This window comes from Dromaius novaehollandiae, chromosome 1 (genome assembly GCF_036370855.1).
Source record: "Dromaius novaehollandiae isolate bDroNov1 chromosome 1, bDroNov1.hap1, whole genome shotgun sequence".
In the NCBI taxonomy this organism is placed as follows: domain Eukaryota; kingdom Metazoa; phylum Chordata; class Aves; order Casuariiformes; family Dromaiidae; genus Dromaius; species Dromaius novaehollandiae.
Window position 1 is genome coordinate 198,143,290 of NC_088098.1, and position 15,683 is coordinate 198,158,972.

Below are 15,683 nucleotides of genomic sequence, written 5' to 3' on the forward strand. Positions count from 1 at the left end.
GAACAAGATTTTCCTCATGGTGAACCTGAGCTGTCCGATAGTGAGACCAATACACTGATACACAGAAGAGATGAAATAGGAGGTAAATGGCAAAGCTGGTTATCAAGGAGGTTGTGAAAACTAATTTAGGAAGATCATCTGAGAAGGAAATTCTTAACTATGCATGGGGTCAGTTTCTGCTAAAAATGTGAAAATAAAATATAATGTAGCCATGAGATAAAGGAAAACTTGCATGAAAAAACAAGCCGAACATTTCTGAATGACAAATTCAAATGAGGCAAGTACATAAAAATGCTTGCTATTGAAATAGTCCTTCCTGGACAGACTTTTAAGAATTATCACTGAAAAGAACAGTTCATTATCAGAGATCTCCATTCAGACTTTTCAGAATATTTTGAAGATAAAAAGCCGGATGGGTTGCATTCCCAAGGTATTGAACCTACACCTCCATGATAAAAGGCAACCAAGTTATTTGATTCCTAATAAGTCCAATCTAACAAACATATCATGTTCCATCTTCACAGTAGTTCATTCTTTTCCCGTGCCTCACTGTGCAAGGCCATTGAAGACATCACAGCCCTAATATTTTCCATGGTTTTTTATTTGTTGCTAAAGCATATTTGTGGCCCATTTTGGTTTTGGGACTATCTCCAAGTTGCTTTTGAACTAATTTTGTCCAGCTGCTTAAAAACCTCTTCTGCTTCCTCATCGTTTACCCATGGGTATTTCTGATGATCAGTCACACTCTTTGTTCACCTCCATTTTGATAAACAAATCAAGCAGGTTTAATCTCCTCTTTCAAGATGAAAGCATTCTGCTTTCCTAACCGTGTTACTAGGGCTTCTCTGAATCTGTCCTCTGCATGTTCTCTGCATCCTACCTCACCAGGGCTAAATCTGAACCATGTAGAGTGAATCTTCCAGATAGCTCTCAATCAAACCTCTAATAATCTCCCATTTTTCATCTCCTGATAGATCACATTTTCCTTCCTCATGGCTGTACCACACCAGCAGAAAATAGTTATCACTAATCTGACTGCAGGGTGGAGGCAGAGGGCTGGCTTGTTGACACTGCCGTCTGCACTCGTGCCACTAGCCTGTCTTCAAAACACAATTTAACACCCCTCACCTTACCCAGCCTGCTGTTGTTCTCTTCTGCAGTGATTCCCAGGGAGCACGTACAAGAGAAAAAGATGAGGGGTCTACAAAAATGTTTTCCACTGCTTTACCTAGAGCTGTGAGGTGCGTGGAAATTGTTACAAATGAGTCTTTTCATCTTTCTCTCCCAAGTACATTTGCTTGGCAGGTAAATCATGGCAAATAACGTTAAACATGACTCTGCACTGACTGTGGGACATGACGATTAATGCTAGCTCATTGTGGTCATACACTCTGGGTGATGTCATGCTGAAGAAGGCATTAGCTATCACTACTTATAGGAAACATTTTCTCATGAAAGAAATCTCCTTGCATAAATAAACCATGACTGGATCTGACGCAGCTCTGAGCTGATTACTGAGGAACAGCCTTCAAAAGTTTAAAAATTAATTATAAATAATTTTTCCAACACCTTCCATAAAGTCCTTCCATGATGAACAAAGAAGATAAGCCCATAGCAGGAAAGGCTGAATCAGTTATTTGCATCTATGGAAGAGCTCAGGGAAATCTCCATGCTGGCATACTCCCAGATGGAAGACTACACAGGCTAGCTGTCTTGAAGTGGTGTGTGAATAGCTAAGGTTATACAATAAGTAAATAAAATGAAGAGTAACAGTTTACCAGGGCCAGGTGTTTCACCCAGTCATTTTTTAAAAGTAGAAGTTCATTTAAGAACTCAAGAATGAAACACTTGAATGACTGTCCATGCTTGTAACTTTTGCTTCAAACCACTTTGGTACCAGAGAGCTGGAAAGTGACTGACATGACATAGGTTTTCAGAAAGGGTCCCAAGAGAGATCTGAGGAACTACAGATTGATATATTCAATATCTGTACAGAACATTTTCTCAGGATCTATAATTTTTAATAAAAAATATAAAAAAGATCATAATAAGTAATATAATTAAAGGACAATGGCTCATTATGACATATTGGAGAAAAGTCAACATGAATTTTGTAAACGCAAATCATACCTCATATACCTATCTGAATTGTTTGAGAGAATCACCAAACATAGGGATATTGGAGATCCTCTCTACTTAGATTTCCAGGGGCATTTGAATTCTTCACCAAAGGTTTTTAAGGAAATTTAAGCTGTCATAGAATAAAAGGAAAGGTCCTTGCATGGATAACTGGATAATTAGTTAAAAGACAGGAAATGAAAAGGAGCAGTAAAGAGTCAATATATACTGTATATATGAATATATATGTATATGAACCCCATACTGCTCCTAAGAAGCAGTCTAGATGCAATTTTGAGTTTCGCACTCACACTCTGAGCTCTACAGCCCTACAGCTACCTGCTGTAACATGAGTGCTGCTTCCCATGGGTAGCTGGTTCTTCACAGCTCCACCTTCCCGGTGAGGCCCAGGCCCCTGCCAGCAGGTCTTCCAGGGCTCTTCTGCCCTTGCCGTAGAGTTGCGCTGCTCCATCACTGCTGCCAGTATTAATCATAGGAAAAGTCACTATCCTGAGCCTGGACAGTCCGTGTCAAACCTAGTTCTTCAAATCAGTTGTTCCCCACCTGCCTCAAGAAAGCAGTGAGGGCTGTGGAGCATTTCAATAGTTAATGCATCTAATGCCCCATGTAAATGCGGTGAGCCAGGCTGCGCAGCTCTGGCTGGGCTGCAAGCCGTGGACTGATAGAGCTGGCATTTACATTTCAGTTAGAGGGTGAATACATCATGATCATTGTTTTAATTTCACGGCTTGGAATTCTTATTAAGTCTTTTCCAGTCTTAATCCAGTCTTTTCATGACTCCCCCTACACAGCTGGTAAATTAAATTTTCCATTATCATGGTGGTGCAAATACATCAAAACACCTTTTTCTTATGATTCCACAAATATTTGTAACAGGCACACATATATTTCAATGATGAAAGTGTAGTTAATGAGAAAGCAGCAAGCTAATCCAAGTCTAAAGTAAATTCTCAAAGGACTGTACTATTCCACATCACTGGTGGTAGTAACATCAATAGCATGGGCTGGCAACATACTGATCACCCTGGCTGTTGAAGACGTGACTGGTATTTTAATTACCCACGCACTGGCCTGGCCTGGCCTGGCTGGCATTATAATTGTTATGGCATTAATAGCCTGGGCAAGGTGGTATTTTAATCATCCTGGATCACAGCCTAGAACTGTTAATTTTTAGCATATTTGTCTTTTTAACAAGGCTAATGAAAGGTCTATCTTAGAGTCAATCAATTACAAAATGCAGAAATCACTGTTTTAAATATAAAAAGGATCAGCCTTGGGAGTCTTTGCACCCACTGTACTGGATCCTTTTCCATTCAATAGCCTCTTTCCCATCATTATTCTTTTATTTTTTCCTACTTCTTTTCCCTGTTGCCCCTTTAAACCATTTGAGTCCCTTCCAACATATGGAATGCACTGTGTTAAAATGTTTGTTGATCTAAGTATTAGAGTATTGTTGTATGATCTTACTACAATGTATACCTAATAAAATCCTAGATACAATACTCTATTTAGTAAAAAAACTAAGGATTGCTGATATTTTAAGAAATTAACAATTCTATTTATCTTTAAAGGTCACTGATTAGTTGTTTGTTGAATGTTCATCCAGTTCAAAGAGCCCACTAAATCTTATATAGTTCATGTCACTAGCAGATTGATTTTGCAGGAAGGTTTTATGTTCAAGCCTTATTTTTATCCTCTTTAATTTGAGGCTGGGAATGTATGGGGCTTGGAAGATTGATTAAACAGGAAATTGCGAGGTTTACTCAGGCAGCTGAGGAGAGCAGTCTTGCAATGCCTGGAAAATCTTAATCAAATTGATTATGAATTACAGTTCTTTCTATAAAAATTAACTGTGGTTAAGATTTTGAGTTTTGTTTCATATTTACTATAACAGCTGGGTCACCTCTTCTCCTGAGATTTTTCACAAAGTTAAAGCTCCCTCATAACTTCTGAACTGGGTCTATTACGTAAATGAAATATGTTGCAATTTAAGCAAGATTTCAGCTCCCATCATTATGGTAATTTGCAAGGACTGTGGGCTGCACGTGGCCTACGAAACGATTTGTTTGGCCTGGAGCACTGCAGTCACATGCTGTGGTGACTGGCTGGGAAAGGCTGTGTTTTCGGTCGCCCGGCCCCACAGCGCCTCGTGTGACTTCAGTGCTCGCCTTCCGCTCTCCCACCCTGCCGTGGCCACAGGGTGTTGAGTGGCTGCAAGCGTGTCAGAGGCAGCGCAGGATCACATTTTGGGGTCTGTCCCTCCATACGGTAGGCATCATGCAGAGGAATGTTGACACCAGGAGTGCCATGTGAGAGGAAGGCAAAGCACAAAAACAGCGGAGCAGAAGAGTAGGCATAAGAGTGCAAGAACAGAGCACTGCCAGTGCAGGGGCAAGGAGGCGGGCGATGGACACTGGATAGAGCTAGCCTGAGACATAGTGGGTATCCAGAGTTCCTTGGTAGCATATTTTTGGCCAGGGGAATATACTCTTTTCCTTCCCTCCGAACCATCAACATAGCATAGAAGAACTCAGGTTGGAAAGGACCTCTGGAGGTCTCCAGTCCAAACTCCTGGACTGACTCAAAGCTAGATCATGTTGCTCTGCCTGGCTGAGTCTCCAGCTTCAGGAAGGAGGCTCCATAGCCTCTCTGGGCAACCTAGGCCAAGTGCCGCACCACTGCTATGGTGCAGGGCATCATCTGACATTCATTAACTGCTACGTGGAAGCGTTCAGCCCAGAGGAGGAGGTTGTGTGAAGGATTTACCAAGCACCAGGTGATCGATGGCATCTGGGGCATGCCATAGAGCGAGTGCTTGCAAGTGGCCATCCCTGCTAACCAGCGGCACTGCAGTAACCCTGCCCGGGGTAGAGGATCTGGGGGGGGCCAGGGGTGCATGGAGCTAAAGACGGTCCCATGACTTGTCCTACAGCAGAGGAGGGAGGAGGGCAGTAGTGCCTGGAGGCCCTTTTTAGAAAGGAGGGAGATGAAGTGAAAGAGGCATTGAAGCAAGAAGTATGGTCCTGACTTAGGGAGGTGAGTGAACTTTGCAAGTTTTGTAGCCTTCTGCTGATGAGCTGAAGCTGAGGGTGATCTGGTTCAGCTTTTGGTGATCCATCTGAGTAGCTGGCGGCACTTAACTTTTATCAGCCCTTATACTAGTTATACCAAACTCAGAAGTGTCAACAAGCCTTCTATTATGTTTGTCACAACTGGGATGGTGAATTCATCAATCAAATGTTTATTTTTGTCTGTGTTTTAAAATTTCCCTGGAGGGGAAATTCCCTCTTCACCTGCTTCCTCCGGAAGCCCAGCTGCTCTTCTGGTGCAGACTTTTAGACAAAAGACTACCCTCAGCTCATGTTCTTCTATAAGACGATTGGTAATAATGCTAATAGCTGCTGATCTGTTTTTTCACCATAGGAAGTGAATTTCAAAGGAGGACTCTTCATGCCTGCTGCTCAGAAAGGATTTGGGGGAGCATATTTCTTAAGCACTCTCTTTTCAAAGTCCTGCCCCTGCCCCCATTGCCTCTTTGCAATGTTTCCTATGTCATCCTTGGCCCAATTCCCACCCCCTGTATGGATTTCCTCTGCTTTCAGGCTCGGCATCGACAAACAAGTCTGATGGCATCCTACTAACCCAACAGCTCTGCATGGCCCTGGGCAGTTGCAGCCTATGTGCGTTCCCTGCTTGGCCAGCAAGGCATCACTCTCAGCTTTCCTCCGTGTTAGTGCCGATGCTTTAAGCAGCTAAACTTAGGAGCAACGCGACAGCTGCATGAGATCATTGGGCTGCGGGAGCTTATGCAGCGGGGCAATGTTTTGGAGGCTGGCACTGCATGTTTTCATGGCTAAACAGTCTGGTCTGCCTGGTTACAATGCCCTTTTGTTTACTTGAACTCAGAGAGGATTTCTCACTGTGGCCGATGTGAACTTTGGTAAAGCTGAGAGTGATCACTGGAAAAACGTGTTTTCCCTGATCTCTGTGCTACAAAAGGCAATATTGTAGAGCCAATTTTGTTGCTTACTTATTCTCCCTGCCTCGTGACCTTTCTTAAGCAGGATTCTGAATATGAGGCTGCTGGCCTCCTCCAGCAAGCTGCTTGTAAGTAAACTTTAAACCTTGCCATAACACAAATGATTTCACTTATTATTGGACATACTTTTACAATGAAACATTAAGGAACAGGCTTCTGTTCTTTGGAAGATTAATATCCTTATATACAACTCTTTGGACACTCCTTAGTGTTTTCAGCATTACTTTAAACTCCAGCATGAAAAAAGTCAGCCTCAGCTCCTTGGCAGGGAAACAGATTTTTTTAACCAAAAGCAGCAGAGTCATAATAAAGAGCAGGCGTCCTCTGTCAGTACTAAGCTGCAATAGCACCGTGTTTTTTTCCGGTCAGTACTTGTTTTCTGTACCTTTGCAGGCGTTACTCTGTAGACAAGCTAATTCTGGTGCATCTTCAGTGCAGCCAAGGACTGCAGAGGGGAAAGAGAGCTCCAGATCCTCTAGAAATCCCTAATCTCATACTTTTCACCAGTGCTGAAGCTCTTATAAAGTGCTATATTAGCATACTATCTTAAATGATAACTGACCGAGGTGGAGAGGTCACATTTGTGGCGGCAGGCTGCTGAGCTGTGGGGATGGACAGCAATCTGCATCGCCACGGGAATTCAAAACAGCAGGACCGGCAGGGCCAGCAGCACCCTCAAAGGAGAGGTTTCTTGGTTCTTCTTGGAAGCAAATCTCACAAGTTAACATGGACCACTAACAGGCAAAAGGATGAAAAATCTTAAAAAGTACTTAAATGCTCCAACCTTTGTTTCCATTCAGGCTTGTATCCGAGTTCCCTGATTGTTTCGAGGTGTTATATGCACGGGTGATCATGTGGATGGAAATGTGAATGTCAAGTACATCATGAACTAAGTTTGACAATGTGCAAGTGCTAACAGCTACCTGTGCCAACTTGGAAACGAGAGACCATGCTCAGGATGCTCCCAGCAGGATGCAGACTTCTGAGTCGTGATGTAATCTGCATCTAAGAAATTAATCTAAGGAAGAGCGTGAGCATTGCATGCAATCTGTAAATGAGAGCTGGAGAAGCAGAGCAGTAAGAGTATCTACTAAAGCTGCTATGCACACAGGTTTTCAGGGGGAACTTTTTCAAATCACGAATATTTTTAATGTAAACATTTTTAGACACAGCAGGATTGTTCAAGCATGACAGAAATAGATAGAAAACCTGTCAGTGTTATTTCATAAGCTGAAAGAAATTCTAAAAAGTGAAGAAATAATGCAGCAAAATGGCAGAAAGTAAACTTGGAAAAAAAAACCCACAAAAAACAAAGCCTAACTTGTTACAGAGGAGATATTTACTTCAATACAAGTTGTGCCTTGACTCGTGTCTCTTTAAAATGTATTATTTTGGCCTTTTGACTTGGTATTCTTCTATATTCAACAAATAGCCTGTGCCTGCAATTTGTGTTGTGTTTCTGAAACCAGAGATTAGTCAGGATCGTATCTCTTTAAAAAAGAAAAAAAAAGAAAGAAAGAAAAACCCACGCTGGAAAGGGGGAGCTAAAGCCTCTGCTGCATTGGACTTGTTTGGATACACTGAGGCTGCAGCAGTGGTCACGCATCCCTCCGCAGCCTGCTGATTTTGCAAAAGGGAGGAAAAGGGATCATTTTGCAGTCCAGATGCTGTCAAACACAAGCAACCAATGGAAGAAATGGCACAATGAGCAGACAAGTATGTGGAAGCAGTTTATGAAGAAATAGTTAAATACAGGGCTTTGTCCTGGCCGATGCTGTAAGTACAAGCTCAATAGCAGATCCTGTGGTCACTGCAGTTGTTTGTGGGAGATGTTTTATGGGTATCCTGATGCTTTTAGGACTCACAGATGGAGAAAGCATCAGCTGTGGCACATTTAATAGTGTGTCTAGCCAAATAACTGTACTGTCTGTGTCTCTACAGGATTTTTGGGTGACTCACGAGCTGCAGTGCGCTGGCAGGGTGGGTGAAGCGTGCGACTCTGCACACTAGCTTGCTTCTCCTCTCCTAATGGCATCTCTGGGTTCCCCCCATAGATGTGCTAGCGAATTGCTGCAGTACCCTCCCTGTGCAAAGGCCTCTTTCTGAATTTCTGCACTGCCTTCAAGCACTAGGGTACACAATACACTTTTTCATGCTGCAATGGCTGACTTAATTTTAAAAGATCCCACAATTATTTGTTATACAAACTTACTTCATGCCAAGTGCTCTATTCTTTATTTTCCTTACGTATGCAGTTGTAGAAAGCTTATGAAATGCCATTAGCCTTGCGCATTACTTTTGGGAAGACCTATGTTAAGAATAAGCCTCCCAAAGGAGTGCTGAGTATGATTTGTTAGGTAAAGGAATGAACATTTTCTTATCTTTTTTTCTGTTTCTAGTTGAAGTACATATATGTATTTTTAAACATAAACATTTGTTCTTATGGGAATCTATAGTTTTGTTCCTTGGCAGATGATTTGGTGCTTTTTATTCTGTGTATGCTGTAATGATCTAGCAGAGCCTTAACGACAAATTAAAAAGCACAGCTAGAGGAAGTTTATGGCACCGTGCTTCTGAGCAAATTGTTCAGTAATAAGGGAAAAAAAATTATTGTAACTAAAACTATGTATGCCAGTAGAGTGAGAAACAAAGTAATGAGTATTTTCCTTTTTATTTTATGAGAATATTAATTTGTTATCTGTCTAAATATTGCATAAGACCATAGTGATCTGCTGTGAAACAAAGAATATCATCTATTTGATGGCCTCTGCAGCTTTACTTTGGTATTTTCCCTTCTGCTGCAGAAACCTCTGGGAAATCTCACTCTAGTGAGGGGGTAGGTAACTGCAGGGATAGCTGTGATGAGGAGGCTGTGCTGGCGGGGAAGGAGGAGGAGCAGATGATGCAAAGAGTCTTCTTTTGTGCATCTCTTCTGGGACCTGGCAGAACTGCAGCTCCTGACGCTGATGTGTGCAAGTAACTACGCACTTCTGTCCCTCTCACACTGATCACCTCAGTGGGGACACAGGACAGAGCCTCCCATGCCCTGAGAGACCCACAGGGAAGTTTTTTCAGCATTGCTTTTGGGGTCATCCTCACCTGGTGTTGTCAGAGATATTGCAGCTCTGTCAGCTGCTCATTTGCAAAACTTCTCATTGCTGTCTACCAAAAACTGTATTAGAAGAGGCCCAATTTAGCCCTTAATGGTCTTACAACAAAATACTGTTACCTTAGGAGCACTCCAGCAGTGAATGTGAGGGCTGAGGCAGTGCTGACATCTTCCTGCCTGTCTCTTCCTCCTGCCTCTAACGGTTGCCTCCCTTCTGACACCATGCAACACCTTAGTGGAAACAGTATTTCCAAAGGTTAAGTGAATAATCACTTGCTTTCTCACATTAGGGTTATGAGAATACAAAAAGAAAACAAGACAAATACAAAAACCCAATCCCACATTGGGAATTTCCATTCCCATACTGAAAATGTGCAGAACCACAACATAACTTGATTAGATAACGTTTTTTTATAGGATGCTTACTGCTGCATGAAGACACTGAGCAAAGTTCAGCTCTTGTGTATTTTCCTTGTTTTCAGCAAAGTTACATCAGAGTGAATTTGGCATTTTGGGGGTCATTTGGAAAACTCTCTTTTTTTCTTTCCCTCTCTCTTGTTTTCTGTTCCTCAGACATGAAATTTTATGGCATCCAGGGCAACTGGCCCAGATTAATACCAAATAATATGAAGCATCGAAGATGCATCAGTTAGGATCATGATTGCCTGAGGCTCCCTATAAAGTCAATGCAGAGACAGGGGCACTTCTCGGAAAATTGATACACCACATACCTAAAATTAAATTAGTAGCTACTGTACTTCAGAATGCTTGGGGACTGCTTGGGCTATATTCTCAGTTCAGTTTCTAAAATGTTGGATGAGTTTTTAAGTTAAAATATACAAAAAAGCAGGTTTTTGTAATCCAAAAGAGCATTTCGATAAAGAGTTTAAGCAGAGAGTATCTGGCTGCCCAGTTTGTATTGACCCTCAGAATAATTCATGGAATTGGAACATACATGAAATAATGCATGTCTGATTTCTAGAAAGATCAAATTTTCCAAAAGAGCAAATACTTCAAAATCTGTGTTAATTAGTTCAGCAATATTTTTGTTATACACACAGTTATTCAGCAATTATTTATGCCTCAGCTAAGAAATACAACAAGCTGCACATTAATTTGGTGCACTAGGTTTTTTCTGTAGATCATATCCAGATTTTTTCTTATCAGTGTGTTTTTAATGGTTATGTTCCCATTCAGGCAGTCTTAAACTACATCTTTAAACATAGATGGTCTAGTTTATTTGCATTTTTCTGCTTCTTTTTGATCTTATTCAAAGACAGTCATTGTTTGGAATTAGTTTAGCAAGTATGCTGTCAGCTGGGATGGAGGTACAACAACAGAGCTGTGTGAGGAAGCTTTCATCATGCCTTACGCCAATGCTTACACGCCGGACAGGGTGGGATAGGTGTTTCAAGCTCATCTGGTGACCTCTCCAGAGGGCACAAATATGCCCCAGGCTTCTCTTACCTTTGAAGTTTGGCTTATTTTTTTTCTCACCAGGGAATGACACAATAATTAGTTGTCTACCCTAATCACCACCTATTTGAAATGAGACACAGCTGGCAGAAAATAATTCAGGTGTGAGCTTTACCTCTCTGGTCTTCCATGAAGACAGAAATAATAATGTTAGTATTTAAATACCAGTTTTAGGTAAAGCTTCCCTGAAGCTAAGGGAGCAGCTTGTACCTCACAGAATTGTTTTAGGACGGGCTCATTTACGTGGCTCTCTCTTCATTAGTTATATATGGCACATCTTTGAACTTCGCAGCATTAACAGCAAAATTGCTTTTGGTGTTTAACTACGGTAAGCTGAGATCCTAGCGAACATGATAGCGGGTTCAGAGTGGGTCTGATGTGTTTTACAAGCAGGCGCCAGCTGTCGCTGAGTCCTGTTCCACCAGATCATTCGCACTATGACAGAAATGGCTGACATTGGGCAATCTCTGGACACCAGCTGGGAGAGAAGGGGAATTGCAGGGCTGGGCCCCCGCTCCTTCCCTACGCTGTCTGCACTTGCCCCATCACCTGTCACTTCCTTCTCTGATTTCCCCTCCATATTGTGGTTCTTCTCTCCCTCCCAGGCCAGTTGCTACCTGAATCATCGCTTCTTACCAACCCTCACCAGGCTTTATAATTGCAGCCTCTGTGGCCTGCCCCAGTCCTCCAGCAGCCTCTCGTGTCTCCTACTCCTCCAGGCAGGAGTTGGAGGCACTGGCCATATCTGCACTGCTGATTTTGGCACTGCAGGGCAATGGGGAGTCTCTCTGCCTGGGCGTTAACAAGTAATTTTGACCGCGTTACCCTCTCGTTCGTGCTGGGCTGAAGGGAGGCGTTTCCTGGCACTTGGCCCGGGTGTAGAGGCTGCGCGGCGCAGGGCTGTGGGGTAGCGCTGGGATAGCACAGTGCAGGTCCGCCAGAGCGCTGGAGGCTGGGGAGCTGGAGGGCTTAAAGTGCTTTCCAGTTTGCTTCGGCTACTTCTGTCCTGTCAGCACTAACCCCTGCTCTGGGAATCATATTGGTTGTTCGATGTTTACACAACGTATGTGTACGTACACGCAGACTATGTGCACATAGACTTACCCCGAACAACCGTAGCGCTATGGAAAACTCATCACTGTTGGACATACGCAATTATATACAATCAATTATTCACTTGTGTGTGTTAGAGAGCACTTTCCTACTGTGGAAAAATGGACCATTAGACCCCAAAGACCTTTTTCATCTCTTCTGTGATGCCACAAAAACTGAGTTATTTCAGTTTTTCATTCGCTATGACAAAGACGATGCCAGACAAGCTGTTCATACTCTCTCTCATAAATAATGAATGAGAGGGACCATGTGTCCTCTTTCTCTAATGCATTAGTGTTATAGCTGGATGGAAAAGACACTGGCCTGATTTTTGGAACATAAACAGAATTGCTCAGAGTCAGTTAAATTTATTGATCTCAGGGGCTCCCCTTCACCTTGATCTCTGGCATTCTCTCACCATTTTTTAGTGTATTCATGTTAGAATAACAGGAATAACAATAGGATCTTGAAAGTTTTACAAAAACTAAAAATTATAGAGCAAGGTAATGTTCTTTTTTGTCATTTGGAATTTTATAAGATAAAAGTCCTCCAAATACCCTTTCAGTGGAGCCTCAATAGTTAGTTATTAATTTAGAAACTCCAGTCTAAAATAATTTTCCTTACATACTGCTTATTTATTCATTTATTTCTGCTGCAGTATTTGCAGAGAGAGCTTTGTTGTTACAAGCTTCTCATTAATCATAATTTTCACTAATAGCATGCTGCTTAATCAAGTAGTTCAAAAGACTCTGCAAACATTCATGAATGCAGCTTTCTTATACCCCTGTTGTTTAATATAGTTGTTATGAATAACATTTCTGTTTCATGTGCTGAACTGTTCATGTTCAGTCCCTTGGTCATTCTCCTTTACGGGTTAGGCCACCTTCATTTTTAATGAGGAAAAAATAGCATTGAAACGTCTGTTTAGAAAGTAATATCTAGAATTGGACATGTTGTGGAGCAACAGAAGGAAAGGCAGAGAGGACAAGTCATGGGCACCCCAAATCCTGACAGCATGAACGCAGTTGCTGTCATGAATGACATCTGCTAAACATGCCACATTTCAGTGCTTTTGTACTTATTTGCAGCATCAGCAAAGGAGTTAAGTATGCTCTGCTTTGAAAAGATTTTTTCCCAGCTATCGGTATGCTGTGTGCAGCCAAGTCTCCCTGTTAATCTCCTTGCTTCTGCAATATTTTGCATACCTAGAGGTAAATTTTCAGCTTGGTATGTCCCAGTTTAGGGACAAGCCCTCTTACATACACAGGAGAAATTCATGTAGATAAATTCCCTGCTTTAAAGCATGCTGGTCAGGGAGAGAAAATGCCATACCATTTGTCTTCAATTTTGGCTGACAAATGGTATAGAGATGAAAATATTTCTGTTCATGTCTGTCAAACTCTATCCCTACTTTTTATAAATAAGTACATAGTGATCTTCAGAGCCTCTTCCTGCTGCTTATATATAAAAGTGAGCTTTAAGGAACAGGAGAGAACAAAGTTGACTTACTTTTGATTAATATCAGTAGCTGAAAATATAATTTGACCTTGTGACAAACACTGCAGAAGTATTTATCAATTGGTCTGAACAACACTCTTTGTCAGGTAGCTGAACAGCACTCACTGGAGCTCTTCTCGCTGTTGAGGCTGTTTGTGAAATAGCTCCTTTCGCTTTGCAGGAAAATTGGACTGGCTGCTATGAATCAGGGGTTTGTAGAGCCATTTTGCAAAGAGAAGACAGTCTGTAAGTTAACCCACTTCTTTCTTGTGGACCTGCCTCTCTCCATGACACGAAATACTGAGACATGCAAGATTAAGTCAATGATAATGACAGCAGTAGTTCTTAGCTAATACTTTTCTGGGTCCATTTAGATAGATATATAACTTAGCTTCCTGGTTTGATCATGGATCTTGGTCCCCTGATTATTCACTCTCCATGAATACTGGTTCACCCCTGGCTGTCTTCTGGAGCAAGCCAAGTCTGTCCAGGAGGAGACCTGGGCCAAGCTGACAATCCAAGGAGTGCACCACACGCAATATGGATTTGAGCTGTGCCAAATTACTCCCTCTGCCTACAAAATCCCACCAGGCCTTGCAACATGAAGGCAACATGAACTCTGCATCTCCTCAAACTGTGCCCTAGGGCATGCAACACATTTTCACTGTTAGGCTATAAAAGCACCATTTTCACGTATCTTAACCAGGGCCTTTTGACCTTAAGAAAAAAAACCCAAACTATCCCTTGCTGAAGACTCCTCCAACTGCATCAAGACCACAGGGATGTCAAATGGGGCCCCAAGAAGACCTGAGACTGGGGTATGCACTAGGTGTGTGGCCCAGTTCTCATTTGGTTCTCACCTTGAGCACCTGTGAGTCATTCTGCACTGTTTACACTGGGGACCAAGTCCTGCTGTTGGGGCAAGTGGCTGTAGTAGTGTAGGCCAATAAGTGCTATATATGTTTCCAAGATGGAAGGAAACTGTCCACCTGGCCTAAAGGATATGTACATTTTTGTAAATGTAAATTGTCTTTTATGGGCAGGAAAGGAACTCCTCTTAACCCTTCTACTCTGCTACATCTCTGCCTCCAACTTACTTTTTCTTGTAGGGGAAAGTGAATTTTCTCTCTGTCCTGGATCTTAAATGTTACAGCATCCCTTTCTGTGCCTTTGCAGTCACAATCTTGCCCTGCTGATACTGACCCAGATGCTGTTGTGCAAATGACTTTCCTGACTTGCCACTAGAGCTGGGCTGCCCAGCTCTATGCTTTTTCTGATTCTTCTCTTTTCTTAAACATCAAGCATGAGCTGCCTGCCCATAGTTTCAAAGCCTTCACAACCCTCTTGCAAGCTCTTCTCCAGCACCACGAAGTTGACCACCCCTTCTAGCTGGCTAGTGATGCCAGTCTCTATTGTTCCCATGTTAATTTTTTCAAATGAGTCTCTCAGGATTTTCTCTCATGAAAATTCAGAGGTTGCTACATGCTCATCTAAATCAAGTGGGGATGATGATGAGGGACAGCACAGCTTGTGCCTGAAACCACATCATGTGATGTGGCCATATGTCCTTACAAGCTGCTACTCGTGGGGAAGAGGGAAATTGTAGATGCCTTATCTCTCCTCGCCACTTCCTCACTGACATTCTTCTTCAAAAATATCTTACAGAATTCTAGTTGTAACGGGGTATTAAAAAATGGATAATCTTTAAATCTGATGCTGCTTAGTTGGCCGTGATGGCCACAGGCTTTGAGTTATTCTCTGAGGCTGACATAGCCAAGCTTGCCTTTCCCAAGTCTACTGGGTATTGCTGGTGTCTATATATGCTTTTCCATAGGTCAAGACCAGTCTGGTCCAGAGTAATACCTCCTGTTTTTGTAGGTCTGGTCTACTCATTTAGATGGGTGTTAACTACCTGCGAACTGGTTGTTGATTATGTGATTACTTCTGATAGCTGCAGATTTGTACCTATATCTTAGTTTCACTATTTTTATGCAACTGTACCAAGCAAACAGATATTACAAAACATTTTGCTTCCTGCCCTACATTAGGCAGTGTTGTGGTATGCCTGGGTGCAAGGCAAACAGGAAAAAAAACATAGAGACATTCGTGCTGCAGTGTTAATGGCAGCGTGGGCATGGAAAACCAGATTCTAAGCTCTCTGTGCACATATCTTGGGCTCTCTACCATATGCTTAATTTACATGGAAATGGCAGACCCCAGTCAGTGTGGCACATTAGAAACTTTTAGCACTACAGTATTGTGCCTCCATGCCCTCAAACTGACAAATTGTTGCAAAGAAGATGACCTCCTTTTTTTTAATATTCCCTGCTA

The 15,683-nt window shown here is 42.2% G+C and overlaps 1 protein-coding gene across 4 annotated transcripts in view; it reads left to right on the forward strand.

Moving 5' to 3' along the window:
* The window catches only part of SACS (sacsin molecular chaperone), a 102,663-nt gene that overhangs the window by 31,029 nt on the left and 55,951 nt on the right, over nt 1-15,683 (forward strand). Inside the window, exon 1 of one of the 4 annotated variants that reach the window (XM_026108819.2) lies at nt 7,555-7,954. The exons of 2 other annotated variants lie outside the window; for them this stretch is intronic. The gene's annotated coding sequence lies outside the window, so the exon portion shown is untranslated. Of the gene's footprint in view, nt 1-7,554; nt 7,955-15,683 lie in introns of those variants that run through there. One more of the 4 variants, XM_064505006.1, reaches the window with a different exon arrangement.